This window comes from Somniosus microcephalus, unplaced genomic scaffold, assembly GCF_052327205.1.
Source record: "Somniosus microcephalus isolate GS21.2 unplaced genomic scaffold, FLI_Smic_1.0 unresolved_chr4, whole genome shotgun sequence".
NCBI classification, from domain to species: Eukaryota; Metazoa; Chordata; class Chondrichthyes; order Squaliformes; family Somniosidae; genus Somniosus; species Somniosus microcephalus.
In genome coordinates this window covers 9,585,689-9,599,076 of record NW_028225182.1, presented here as the reverse complement: position 1 = coordinate 9,599,076, position 13,388 = coordinate 9,585,689, and positions in this window count along the sequence as shown.

Below are 13,388 nucleotides of genomic sequence, written 5' to 3'. Positions count from 1 at the left end.
AGAATTTACGCAATAAAAGTAAACAAAGGAATCTTATGAACTGAAATAATAATCTTATTCCCTGTATCCACCAGACCTTCGAGTCCCTGTGGTGCTTGTTCAACAGATGCTACCTGACCTGCTGGCTGTTTCAATTGTTTACTTTTTTTATTGAAGAATTCGCGCATCCACAATATTTTTAGATAGAGATAGAGAGTCATAGAGTTTTTACAGCACAGAAAGAGGCCCTTCGGCCCATCGCATCTGCGCCGGCCATCAAGCCCTGTCTAATCTAATCCCATTTTCCAGCATTTGGTCCGTACCCTTGTATGCTATGGCATTTCAAGTGCTCATCCAAATGCTTCTTGAATGTTGTGAGGGTTCCTGCTTCTACAACCCTTTCAGGCAGTGAGTTCCAGATTCCAACCACCCTCTGGGTGAAAGAGTTCCTCGAAAAATCCCCTCTAAACCTCCTGCCCCTTACCCTGAATCTATGCCCCCTTGTTATTGACCCCTCCGCCAAGGGGAAAAGTTCCCTTCTATCTGCACTATCTATGCCCCTGATAATTGTGTACACCTCAATCAGGTCCCCCCTCAACCTTCTCTGCTCCAAGGAAAACAACCCCAGCCTGTCCAGTCTTTCTTCATAGCTGAAGCGCTCCAGCCCAGGTAACATCCTGGTAAATCTCCTCTGCACCCTCTCCAAAGCAATCACATCCTTCCTATAGTGTGGCGACCAGAACTGCACACAGTACTCCAGCTGTGGCCTTACCAGCGTTTTGTACAGCTCCATCATAACCTCCCTGCTCTTTTATTCTATGCCTCGACTAAAGAAGGCAAGTATCCCATATGCCTTTTTCACCACGTTATCCACCTGTTCTATCGTTTTAAGAATTTAGAAAACATAGGCTGACCATTTACTCTGGCTTTCCTGTCGAATACTGTAAATTTGCCGCCAAAAATTCTATTCCAGTTGATGATACCGGATAGAATTTGTATGTTATGCAGTAACAAAGGAAGTACGAAGTAAAGTAAGAATGAAAGAAATAAATAAGATAAGAAAGGAATGCAGTAACTGTTGTGATATAGGTAATATTGCAACAATCACTGGCCACAATTAACAGCAGACTCCTAGAGACTGGGGGACTTTAATCTACATATGGACTGGGCAAATCAAATTACCACTAGTGGTGTGGAGGATGAATTCTTGGACTGCATGCGAGATGGTTTCCTGGATCAGAATGTGGAGGAGCCAACAAGGGAACAGGTTATTCTGGACCTGGTACTGTGTAATGAGAAAGGGCTAATCAATAACCTTGTAGCAAAGGGGCCTTTAGGGACAAGTGAGCAAAACATGATTGCATTTTACATTAAGATTGAGAGTGATGTAGTCCAATCTGAAATTAAGGTCTTCAGTATAAACAGAGGAAACTACAAAGGTATGAGGGCCAAGTTGGCCATGGTAGATTGGGAGACTACACTAAAATGTATGAAGGTGGGCATACAATGGCAAACATTCAAGGAAATACTGCATAAATTGCAACACAAATATATTCCTCTGGGGCATAAAAATCCAAATGCAAAAGTGATTCAACCATGGCTAACAAAAGTAAATAAAGCCAGTATTAAGTCAAAGGAGTAAGCTTATAAAGTTGCCAGAAAAAGCGGTCAGCCTGAGGATTGGGATGTTTTTAGAAATCAGCAAAGGGTGACCAAGAAATTGATAAAGAAAGGGGAAATGGAATATGAGCAAAAACTAGCAAAAAATATAAAAACGGATTATAAAAGCTTCTCTAGGTATGCAAGAAGGAAAAGACTGGCGATAGTAAATGTAGGTCCTTTACAGTCAGAGACGGGAGAATATATAATGGGGAATAAGGGAATGACAGACAAATTAAATAAATACTTTGTTTCTGCCTTCACGGAGGAAGGCACAAAAAAACAAAAAATACGAGAAAACCGAGGGTGTGGCGAGAATGAAAGAAATTATTATTAGTAAAAAAACAGTACTAGCCAAATTAATGGGACTAAAAGTCGATAAATTCCAAGAACCGGATGAACTACATCGTAAGGTTTTGAAAGAGGTGGCCGTTGGGATAGTGGATGCACGGCTGTCATGTTCCAAAATTCTATAGATTCTGGAATGGTTCCTGCAGGTTGGAGGATAGCTAAATGCAAAGCCGCTATTTAAGAAAGGAGGGAGAGAGTAAAAGGGGAACTACAGACCTTTAGCCTAACATCCGAATTTGGGAAAATGCTGGAATCTATTATAAAGTATTCAATATCTGGGCACTTTGAAACTAATAGTAACATTGGGAAGTGTCAATCTGGATTTTTGAAAGGGAAATAATGTTGACAAACCTATTCGAGTTCTTTGAGGATGTAACTAGTGGAGTGGAGAAAGTGGAAATGATAGATATGGTGTATTTGGATTTTCAGAAGGCTTCGATAATGTCCCACATAAGAGGTTGATGAACATAATTTGGCTACATGGAATTGGGGCTAAAATACTCGCATGGATTGAGAATTGGTGAACAGGCATAAAAAAAGAGTAGGGATAAACGACTCTTTTTCAGGATGGCAGGCTGTGACTTGTGTGGTACCGCAAGGATCGGTGCTTGGGCCCCAGCTATTCACAATCGATATCAAAGATTTTGATGAGGGGACTAAATGTAACATTTCCAAATTTGCTGATGATACAAAGATAGTTGGCAGTGTCAGTTGTGAAGTGGAAGTCAAGAGGTTTCAGAGGGATCTTGACAGGCTCAGTGAGTGTGTGAGAACATGGCCGAGGGAATATAATGTGGAAAAATGTGAAGTTATCCACTTTTGTAGAAAAAACAGAAAGGCAGTGTATTTCCTAACTGGTGAAAGATTGGGGAAAGCAGATGCTCAAGGGGACCTGAGTGTATTTGTACATGAGTCACTGAAAGTGAATGTGCAGGTGCAGCAAGCGATTCGGAAGGCAAATGGTATTGTATGTAATTACAAGAGGATTTGAGTACTGGAGTGACAAACGTCTTACTCCAATTATATAGGGCTTTGTTGGGACCACACCTGGAGTATTGTGTACAATTTTGGTCTCCTTACCTAAGTAAGGATATATATGCCATAGAGGGAGTGCAACGAAGGTTCACGAGATTGATTCCAGGGATGGTGGGACTGTCGTATGAGAAGAGATTGAGTTAACTAGGCCTGTTTTCTCTTGCATTCAGAAGAATGAGAGGGGGTCTCATTGAAGCATCCAAAATTGTCACCGGGCTTGATAGGGCGGATGCTGTGAGAATTTATCCCTTGGCTGAGGAGTCTGGAACCAAGGGCCACAGCCTCAGGATAAAGGGTAGATGAGGAGAATTTCCTTCACACAGAGGGTGTTGAATCTTTGGAATTCTCTACCCCAGAGGGCTGTCGAGGCTCAGTCATTGGGTATATTCAAAACAGAATTCGATATATTTCTAACTTGTAAAGGCATCAAGGGATATGGCGATAGGACCGGTGAATGGAATTGAGGCAGAAGATCAGCCATGATCTCATTGAATAGTGAAGCAGGCTCCAAGGAACGAATGGTCGACTCCTGCTCCTATTTCTAATGTTGTTATGTCCTTATTGTGTATTGGTGATTCTTCTACATTTAAAAGAAAAAGTTAAATAATACATTTCAATTTACCGGGAGAGAGAATTTAAGAAAAACACATCAAGTGTTCGTACTCCACCAGTGCTCTGCGAAATGTTATTGCTTTATCAATATTGGACGGACAGCAGCTCAAAAAGCATAACTTACCATTAGTGAATTACTAACTGGTGAAATTGTCCAGCTGCAGATTCTGCACTCTGCCGCTCTCTCCGTCTTCTGACTGATTGCACCCTGTTTTATCTTCTTCTTATCCTGAACGACCGACACTCAGCTTTACCTCTCTACTTGTGCATTTGCCGCTTAGACCTGAATTGCGCCAGTTCATTGATGATGCATATGACTATAGCTTGAGTCCTTTAATTAATAGGGCGAATTAACTGCGGGTACAGTACACATCACTGAGATAAACATTCAATATTATTACCAGCAGTGACTCGCCCAATGCTATTTATTTACCTGTGTTCATCTCAATGAGCTGCAGCTATTCACCTACTGAGACCAGTAATACTCGTTCCTTCTACCCCTCTATTTCTCCATTCAGCATTGATTCACCTATGGACCCTAGTAATCCCCATTTCACTTCTACCACCATCTATCTGACAGACAATGATGTAAATATTGTGCCTATTGCTATCCATTCCACTGTCCTTCCCTCTCACCAACCAGCATTGATTCATCTAGAAACCCCAGTACTAACCAACCGACTTCCCCCCCCGCCACCACATAGACCAACACTGATTCACCTATTGATTCTGGTACTACCCATTTCACTGCTACCCTCCAGCGCATTAACCAGCCTTGATTCACCTATAAACATCAGTAATATCTCTTCCACTACACTCTCCAACACTAAGATCAGGACTGATTCGCCTGTAGTTCCTAGAATTACCCATCACACTTATACCATCATCTTACTGAGCAGCAAACAGTCAACAATTGAATCTAGTGCTACCCGTTCCACTGCTCGCACATCTCACTAACCAGAACTGATTCAAATTTAGAACCTAGATCTACCCATTCCACTACACGCCCCCGTTCACACTGCCCAGCACTGATTGACCTATTGTCACCTCTTGCTTTAGCCCCTCAGGAGCATTGATTCACATACCACTAGTACCCTTTCCCACCATATCACTGACGAGCAGTTTTTCACCAACTGGGTCCATTTCTACCAATCCTACCATCTCATCCATATTACTGACCGGCGCGGACTCTTCTATTGAGCCTGGTACTATAGATGGAAGCCATTAGGCCCATCAATTCTGCACGAGCTCTTTCAAAGAGCAATCCAGTTAGTCTAAAGTGTCCCAACTCTTTCCCCATAGGCTTGCAATTATTTCCCCTTCAAGTATTTATCCACCTACCTTTTGGAAGGCTACTGCTGAATCTGACTCTAGCACTTTATCAGGCTTTTAAAATCCTAACATTTTATTAAGTAACATCTTTCTTTCCTCATGTCGCCTCTGGTAATTTTGCCAGCCGCCTTAAATCTGTGCCCTCTGGTTATCGACACTTCATCCATTGGAAACAGTTTATTTTTAATTACTCTATCTAAACCCTCCATAATTTTAAACATCCCTATCAATATCTCCGTGTTGATGAGCTGGAGTCTGAGCTTCAGATACTGCGACACATCAGGGAGGGGGAGAAGTACCAGGACTCAATGTACCAGAAGGTGGTCGCACCTATGAAGTTAATTAATTCAGTTGTAGCCCATGGCCAGGGTCAGGACGGTGTGACTACGAGCGAGGCAGGTACGGGGATCCAGGAGGTAGTGTTGGAGGAGCCGCAGCCCTTGCTCTTGGCCAACAGGTTCGAGGTTCTTACTCCCTGTGTGGACAGGAGCAGGGACTGCAGGGAGGATGAGCAACCTGGCCACAGCACCGTGGAACAGGGGGCCATTCAAGAGGGGGGAGTAAATAGAAATGTTGTAGTGGTAGGGGATAGTATTAGTAGAGGGATAGGTAGAGTTCTCTGCAGCCAAGAGCGAGAGTCCCGTAGGCTGTGTTGCCTACCCGGTGCCAGGGTTAAGGACATCTCCTCTGGGCTGGAAAGAAACTTGCAGTGGGAGGGGGTGGATCCAGTTGTCGTGGTCCATGATGGTACAAACGACGTAGATAGGGCTAAGAAGCCGTTCTGTTAAAGGAGTATGAGCAGCTAGGGGTCAAATTAAAAAACAGAACCTCAAGGTAATAATCTCTGGATTATTACCTGAGCCACGAGCGAATTTGGCTAGGACAAATAAAATTAGAGAGTTAAAAGCGTGGCTTAAAGACAGGTGTGGGAGAAATGGGTTTTGCTTCCTGGGACACTGGCACCAGTACTGGGGCAGGAGGGGGCTGTTCCGTTGGGACGGGCTTCACTTGGCCAGTGCTGGGACTAGAAACCTGGCAGATCATATAACTAGGGCTGTAGAGAGGGCTTTAAACTAACGAGTGGGGTGGGGGGAGGTTCCTAGAGAGCAAATAACAAAAATGACAACAGAGAAGGTCATAGACTTAGGTAGCAGTGGGGAAATTAAAAACCAGAGTGTGTCAGGAAGGGGCAGAAGGTATGGAGTAAAAGGTAAAGTAATAATAAGGGCAAAAGCAGGAACTAAGGTTCACAAAACATATTTGAAAGTTCTCTATCTGAATGCACGTAGCATTCGTAACAAAATAGATGAGTTAATGGCACAAATAACTACATATGGGTAAGATTTTGTGGCCATTACAGAAACATGGCTGCAAGGTGACAATGCCTGGGAATTAAACATACCAGGTTATTTAACGATCAGGAATGACAGGCAGGAAGGAAAGTGGGGTGGGGTGGCTATGTTAATAAAGGAAGGAATCACTGTAATACAGAGAAATGATGTTGGGTCAAAAGATGAGGATAATGAAACAGTTTGGGTGGAGATAAGAATAAAAAGGGGAAAAAAACACTAGCGGGCGTAGTCTATAGGCCTCCGAACATTTGCAACTCAGTTGGACGGAGTATCAATCAGGAAATAGTTGAGGCTTGTAATAAGGGAACATCTATAATTATGGGGGATTTTAACTATCATATTAATTGGACAAATCAAATTGGGCAGGGCTGCCTTGAGGATGAGTTCATTGAGTGTATTAGGGATGGGTTTCTTGAGCAGTATGTAACTGAACCGACCAGGGGGCAAGCAACCTTAGATCTGGTCCTGTGTAACGAGACAGGATTAATTAAAAATATCCTAGTAAAGGATCCCCTTGGAATGAGTGACCATAACATGGTTGAATTCCATATTCAATTAGAGGGTGAGAAGGTTGGATCTCAAACAAGCGTGCTAAGCTTGAATAAAGGAGAATATGAAGGTATGAGCGCGGAATTGAGTAGAGTGGATTGGGAAAATAGATTAAAGGGTAAGACGATACATGATCAGTGGTGTACATTTAAGGAGTTATTTTACAACTTCCAAAAAATATATATTCCACTGAAAAGAAAAGGGTGTAAAAGAAAAGACAGCCATCCGTGGCTAAGTAAAGAAATTAAGGATAGTATTCGACTAAAAACAAGGGCATATAGGTAGCCAAATCTAGTGGGAGGATAGAGGATTGGGAAAACTTTTAAAAGACAGCAAAAAATAACAAAAAGATTGATTAGGAAAGGGAAGATGGATTATGAAAGTAAATTAGCAAAAAATATAAAAACAGATAGTAAGAGTTTTTATGGTTATATATAAAGAAAAAGGGTGGCTAAAGTAAATGTTGGTCCCTTAGAGGATGAGACCGGGAAATTAATGGTGGGAAATATGGAGATGGCAAAAACACTGAATGAGTATTTTGTATCAGTCTTTACAGCAGAGGACACTAAGAATATCCCAACACTGGATAAACAGTGGGCTATAGGGGGGGAGGAGCTAAACACGATCAAAATCACTAAGGAAGTGGTACTCGGTAAAATAATGGGACTCAAGGCGGATAAATCACCTGGACCTGATGGCTTACATCCTCGGGCCTTGAGGGAAGTGGCGGTAGGGATTGTGGATGCATTGGTAATAATTTTCCAAAACTCCTTGGACTCAGCAAAGGTCCCAGCAGACTGGAAAACTGCTAATGTAACACTCTTGTTTAAAAAGGGCAGTAGACAGAAGGCTTGAATCTATAGACCTGTTTGCCTAACATCTGTGGTAGGTAAAATTTTGGAGTCCATTATTAAGGAGACAGTAACAGGACATTTGGATAATCATAATTTAATAGGACAAAGTCAGCATGGTTTTATGAAGGGGAAGTCATGTTTGACAAATTTGCTGGAGTTCTTTGAGGAAGTAACATATAGGGTGGATAAAGGGGAACCAATGGATGTAGTGTATTTAGACTTCCAAAAGGCATTTGACAAGGTGCGACACAAAATATTATTGCTTAAGATAAAAAATCACGGGATTGGGCATAATATTCAGGCATGGATAGAGGATTGGCTATCTAACAGAAGGCAGAGAGTTGGGATAAATGGTTCATTCTCAGACTGGCAATCAGTAACTAGTGGTGTTCCGCAGGGGTCTGTGCTGGGTCCCCAACTCTTTACAATCTATATTAACGATTTGGAGGAGGGGACCGAGTGTAACATATCAAAGTTTGCAGATGATACTAAGATGGGAGGGAAAGTAGTGAGTGAGGAGGACATAAAAAACCTGCAAGGGGACATAGACAGGCTAAGTAAATGGGCAGAGATTTGGCAGATGGAATACAATACTGGAAAGTGTGAGGTTATGCACTTTGGCAGGAAAAATCGTAGAGCAAGTTATTATCTTAATGGCAAGAAACTGGAAAGTACTGAAGTACAAAGGGATCTGGGGGTCCTGGTGCACGAAACTCAAAAGGTTAGTATGCAGGTGCAGCAAGTGATTAAGAAGGCCAATGGAATGTTGGCTTTCATTGCTAGGGGGATAGAATATAAAAATAGGGAGGTATTGCTTCAGTTGTACAAGGTATTGGTGAGACCGCACCTGGAATACTGCATACAGTTTTGGTGTACATACTTAAGAAAAGACATACTTGCTCTCGAGTCAGTACAAAGAAGGTTCACTCGGTTAATCCCGGGGATCAGGGGATGGACATATGAGGAGAGGTTGAGTAGATTGGGACTCTACTCATTGGAGTTCAGAAGAATGAGAGGCGATCTTATTGAAACATATAAGATTTTGAAGGGGTTGGATCAGGTGGATGCGGGGAGGATGTTCCCGATGATGGGTGAAACTAGAACTAGGGGGCATAGTCTTAGAATAAGGGGCTGCTCTTTCAAAACTGAGATGAGGAGGAACTACTTCACTCAGAGGGTGGTAGGTCCATGGAATATGCTGCCCCAAAAAGCTGTAGAAGCTACATCATTACATAAATTTAAAACAGAAGTAGACAGTGTCCTAGAAGTAAAGGGAATTAAGGGTTACGGGGAGCGGGCAGGAATTTGGACATGAGTCTAGGTTTGGATCGGTCATGGCCCTGTGGTTAGCGGAGCCGGCCCAGGGGCCGTGTAGCCTGATCCTGCTCCTATTGCATGTGTCTAATTCTGTTAGATTCAGGAGATAATTCTGTGATAGTAGATTGGCGGTTAGGATCAGATCAGCCATGATCTTATTGAATGGCGGAGCAGGCTTGAGGGGCCGATTGGCCTACTCCTGCTCCTATTTCTTATGTTCTTATGTTCTTATGTTCTAAATTTCCTCTTAGGCTTCTTTGCTGTAAGGATAACAACCCCAGCTTCTCCAGTCTATCCAGGTAAGTGTAACCCCTCATTCCTGGAGCCATGCTGACAAATCTCTCCTGTACCCTCTCCTGAAGGGATAATTACTAGTCGTAGAAATGTTCGGGCTACCCCGGATGAAGCATAATCCCCAGACATTCACCTTCAACTAAAGTTACAGGTAGCCGAATTCTATAAGACACTTAATTGGGTCTAAAGGTCCACGCTATCTCTCCCTAAAGGAAAGTAACAACTTGAAGATGATACCATCCTCCAGATAACATTTTCAATAAGTTTAACTAGACTGTAACATTCTGCATATTATGATGGTCCATTATATTCCCCCAGAATTCTGTAACAGCTCAGCAAAGAATGTACAGAGATTGAGTTCGCGAGTTTGATACAGATATACTCTGCGAGACAATTCTAAAAATATATAGATTTATTATAGAACCAACTTGTAGTTAAAAGCTGGTGAGTCAATCGCAACTTTAACAGTTCAATAACAAATCGGTTACATTTCTTATTCTTAGAAATCCTTATACTCAAATATTAACTTCGTTACATTTTACATTTATAAGTCTTATTTTTTCGAATCCAGGTTATCCACCAAAATGAAATAAATGCACCTTTTTGATTCGCTAGACTCAAAGAGTTAAAAACTTACAGAGCCTGCCTCTGAAGTTAAGAATCACTTTCCCCTTTCAGCGACTTCTGTCTTTCTATCTGAATGTTCCATATTTTATAACCATTTTGCCGTGGTGTATACTTTGAAGTTTTCTGCTGATGTAAGCTAATTATCTCGAATCATTCTTTCTGTTGACTTCCTCCTAATCTTACTGTCAGTTCAGCTGTTAACTTGCATAATTCTGACTCAACCTTTAGGTGTTCAAGGTTTATCATAAATAATGGTTATGACTGCTGTATCTATTTGATGGCATTCTTACGAATGTCTTCCCTTCAATTTTTAAATCACCTTAACTGTTTATAAGCAGATGTCGTGTCCCCTAACTGTTCCATTTTCAACACAAATACAATGTGATTGGTTGGTGCATCTATTGATGTATTATTGACAAAGTCTTCAGTTTGTACTTTTACAATATCTAACTCAAAAACACTTCAACTGAGTAATTGATTGTTTTCCTATTTACTTCAATTGCTGTAAGCAGACTTCTGTCTCCTTGTTCTAAGTTTAACATATAATTATTTTCCGTCAGGTATTTCTGTTACTTGATGTAAATTTTTCAAACTCACATTTTATTTTTTTAAATGATGTGATGCTTTTTGAAGTGTTGGTTTATAATACTTAACTTGGGCATTGCTATTGTGTTTCTTCCAATGTTCAGACATAGAGGAACCTCCAACCTGGTGTTTCAACATGGCTATTGTCTTAGTATTAACAATCAATTCCCATTTCAAAAGCTTGTATAGTGTTTACAGTTTTCTGTCAACAACCCTTCATCTTATCTCAGAAGCCTGTATTCTGTTTACAGCCTGTGTCTTTGAGGCTTTTAGATTTTTAAACCCAGTTTATCATGTTTTAATAAAGGCAGAATTCTGTTCATAGGATGGTATACTCTTCTGAAATATGGCTATTACTTTACACTCCAAAGCCTCTGCATCGCTCCTACAGCGAGGAGCGCAGAATTGTTTACAATACACCAGCTGGAGCCGAACCAGTGCATCATAGGTTCAGCATCATTCTCTGCCTCTTGTACTCGATTCCATTATTCATAAAGCCCACAATCCCAATCGTTTTTTAGGTGACTTGCCACCTTCAAATAATATGCGCACAAAAACCTCCAGCTCTCTGTATTCTTGCACCCCCTTTAAAATTGTCTCATTTAGCAGGTATTGTCTCTCCTCATTCTCGCTCCCAAAATGTATCAACTCACAAGTCTCTATGTTGAATTTTATCTGCCATGTGACAGCCCATTCCACCAGCCTGTCTATGTCTTCTTGAAGTCTTTAAATATCTTGCTCACTTCAAAATTTCGTGTCTTTAGCAAATTTAAAAATGTTGCCCTCCACCCACAGGTTAAAGTCATTAATATCTATCAAAAAAAGAATGGGCCCCGAGAACTGAACCAGCGGATTCTACTGTATACAAAACTCCAGTATGAAAATCAGCCATTCACCACAACTCTCTGTTTTCTATCGTTTGTTATGATTGGTTCTCGTAGCGGCCTTATACAACTCAGATTCCTGCTTTACAATTTCAGAGGGCAGTTAAGAGTCAACCACGTTGCTGTAGGTCTGGAGCCAGACCAAGTAAGGACATTAGTGAACCAGATGGGTTTTCAGGACAATCCAAGAGGGTCATGTTCACCAATACTGATAAAAAGATTTTCAGACCTTCTGGTCTTTAGCAAAATCTGTATCCATGCTGCCAGTGCCCCTTGTATACCGTGGGCTTCAATTTTGGTAAAACCTCTAATAGGTGGTAGGGCTACATCGAAGGTAGTTTGAAAATAGAATTATATATGATATGTGGCTCGCATTCACATTTTGTTTGATAACGATCCTGTACAGCGATTTTGAGACGTTTCACTAGCTTAAAGCCACAATGTAATTGTACGTTGTTGTTGTAGAATGTCCTGTCCCAGGACCCGGGAGTGTGCTGTACCAAGAATTGGCTGTGTGGTGTACCTGGCGCCGGGATTGTGGTCTCTTGCGACCGTGAGTGCGCTGTGTCTGGACCAGTGACTACGCTGTACTGTGACCCATGACTGTGCTGTATGTGGACCCGTGACTGCACTGTACTGGGTCCGTGAGTGTGCTGTACGTGGACCCGTGACTGCGCTGTATTGGGAAACGGCAGTGTCACAATGACATTATCTGCTGATATACCGAGGACTGTCTGTGTCCTCTTCAAATCTCTTTACTGGTGGAGTAAGTTAGCACTGCGCAAAGTGAATTTTAGTTCAATTCTCAATCTGTTTTATTGGAGAACAGTATAAGCATACAGAACACTGAGTACAATTGAATATGTTCGGTGCAATCAATTCAAAATATGCCTGGAGCCTGTTACAAAGACAAAGAACAGAGATAAACTAACACAAGGCAGTGGTGCAGAGGGGGTGTGGGGTGGGTGGTGATTCATTTTCACTATCTGTCCCAGTGATGTTGCAGAGATTAATATCCTCGGCATTCTTCCTACTACCTTGACTTTATTCTGGTGTCAGACCGGATTTTCAAAAATTCATTCTTCAAAGATTAACAGAGAAGCTTCTCAGCACTGTTGTAATAAATGTCCCCTGATGTATAGGACATTGAGAACGATTGGTCTCTTTTCGGGAAATTATCACAACAATCACTCATTCCCAAAACATCGCTGCGCTGTGGGCTCAGCATCGAACTGCTTAAACCAGCTAACAGCTCTTGTGCAAATATCTGCTCAAAGTGCATCTGTAGGTAACTCGTGTCTGGGTCCAATCCATGGTAATATAGCTAACAGGACACGAACTACGAGATTAACTTACTTTGCGGATTGGACCAGCTTATGAAATATTTCAGAAATAAAGAATTTAAGGTGGTGTATTCTATAGCTCATGAATAATTATTTGGTAATGTTGGAAAGTGTTTGGTCTTCTGATCCAATTAACTTGAGCATCATTACGACGGTATATTTCACTCCATTCCTCAACTCCTCTATGAATATCCTCTCGATCACTGCATATTTATTAGTTCTCGTGCAGCAACTCAGGAGCTGGAGCAGGAAGCCGATTTCTGGTGCAAGTGTGGACAGAGACACAGGATACCCCAAATAATCCAATCGTCTCCACATAGAATAAACCGTGAATACCACCCATAACAGTATGAAATTCCCATATATAACAAATAGTAGAAGCATGGATTTCCTTCGGTTAGCCATCCCTGGGTCAGTGGGGCTGTTGCCTCTGTCTGACCTCGGATTCTGCTGCGGGCTAAAATGTGTCTGAACGTCAATGCAAACAGCACTCAAATCAAAAGAAATTGAATAAATGGTGGTAAAATGTAATGCATTCATTCAACGAGGCTGCAGACCAGCGAACACGTTATACACAATGGCACACAGCAAAACCGCCAAAAAGGTAGAAAGCCA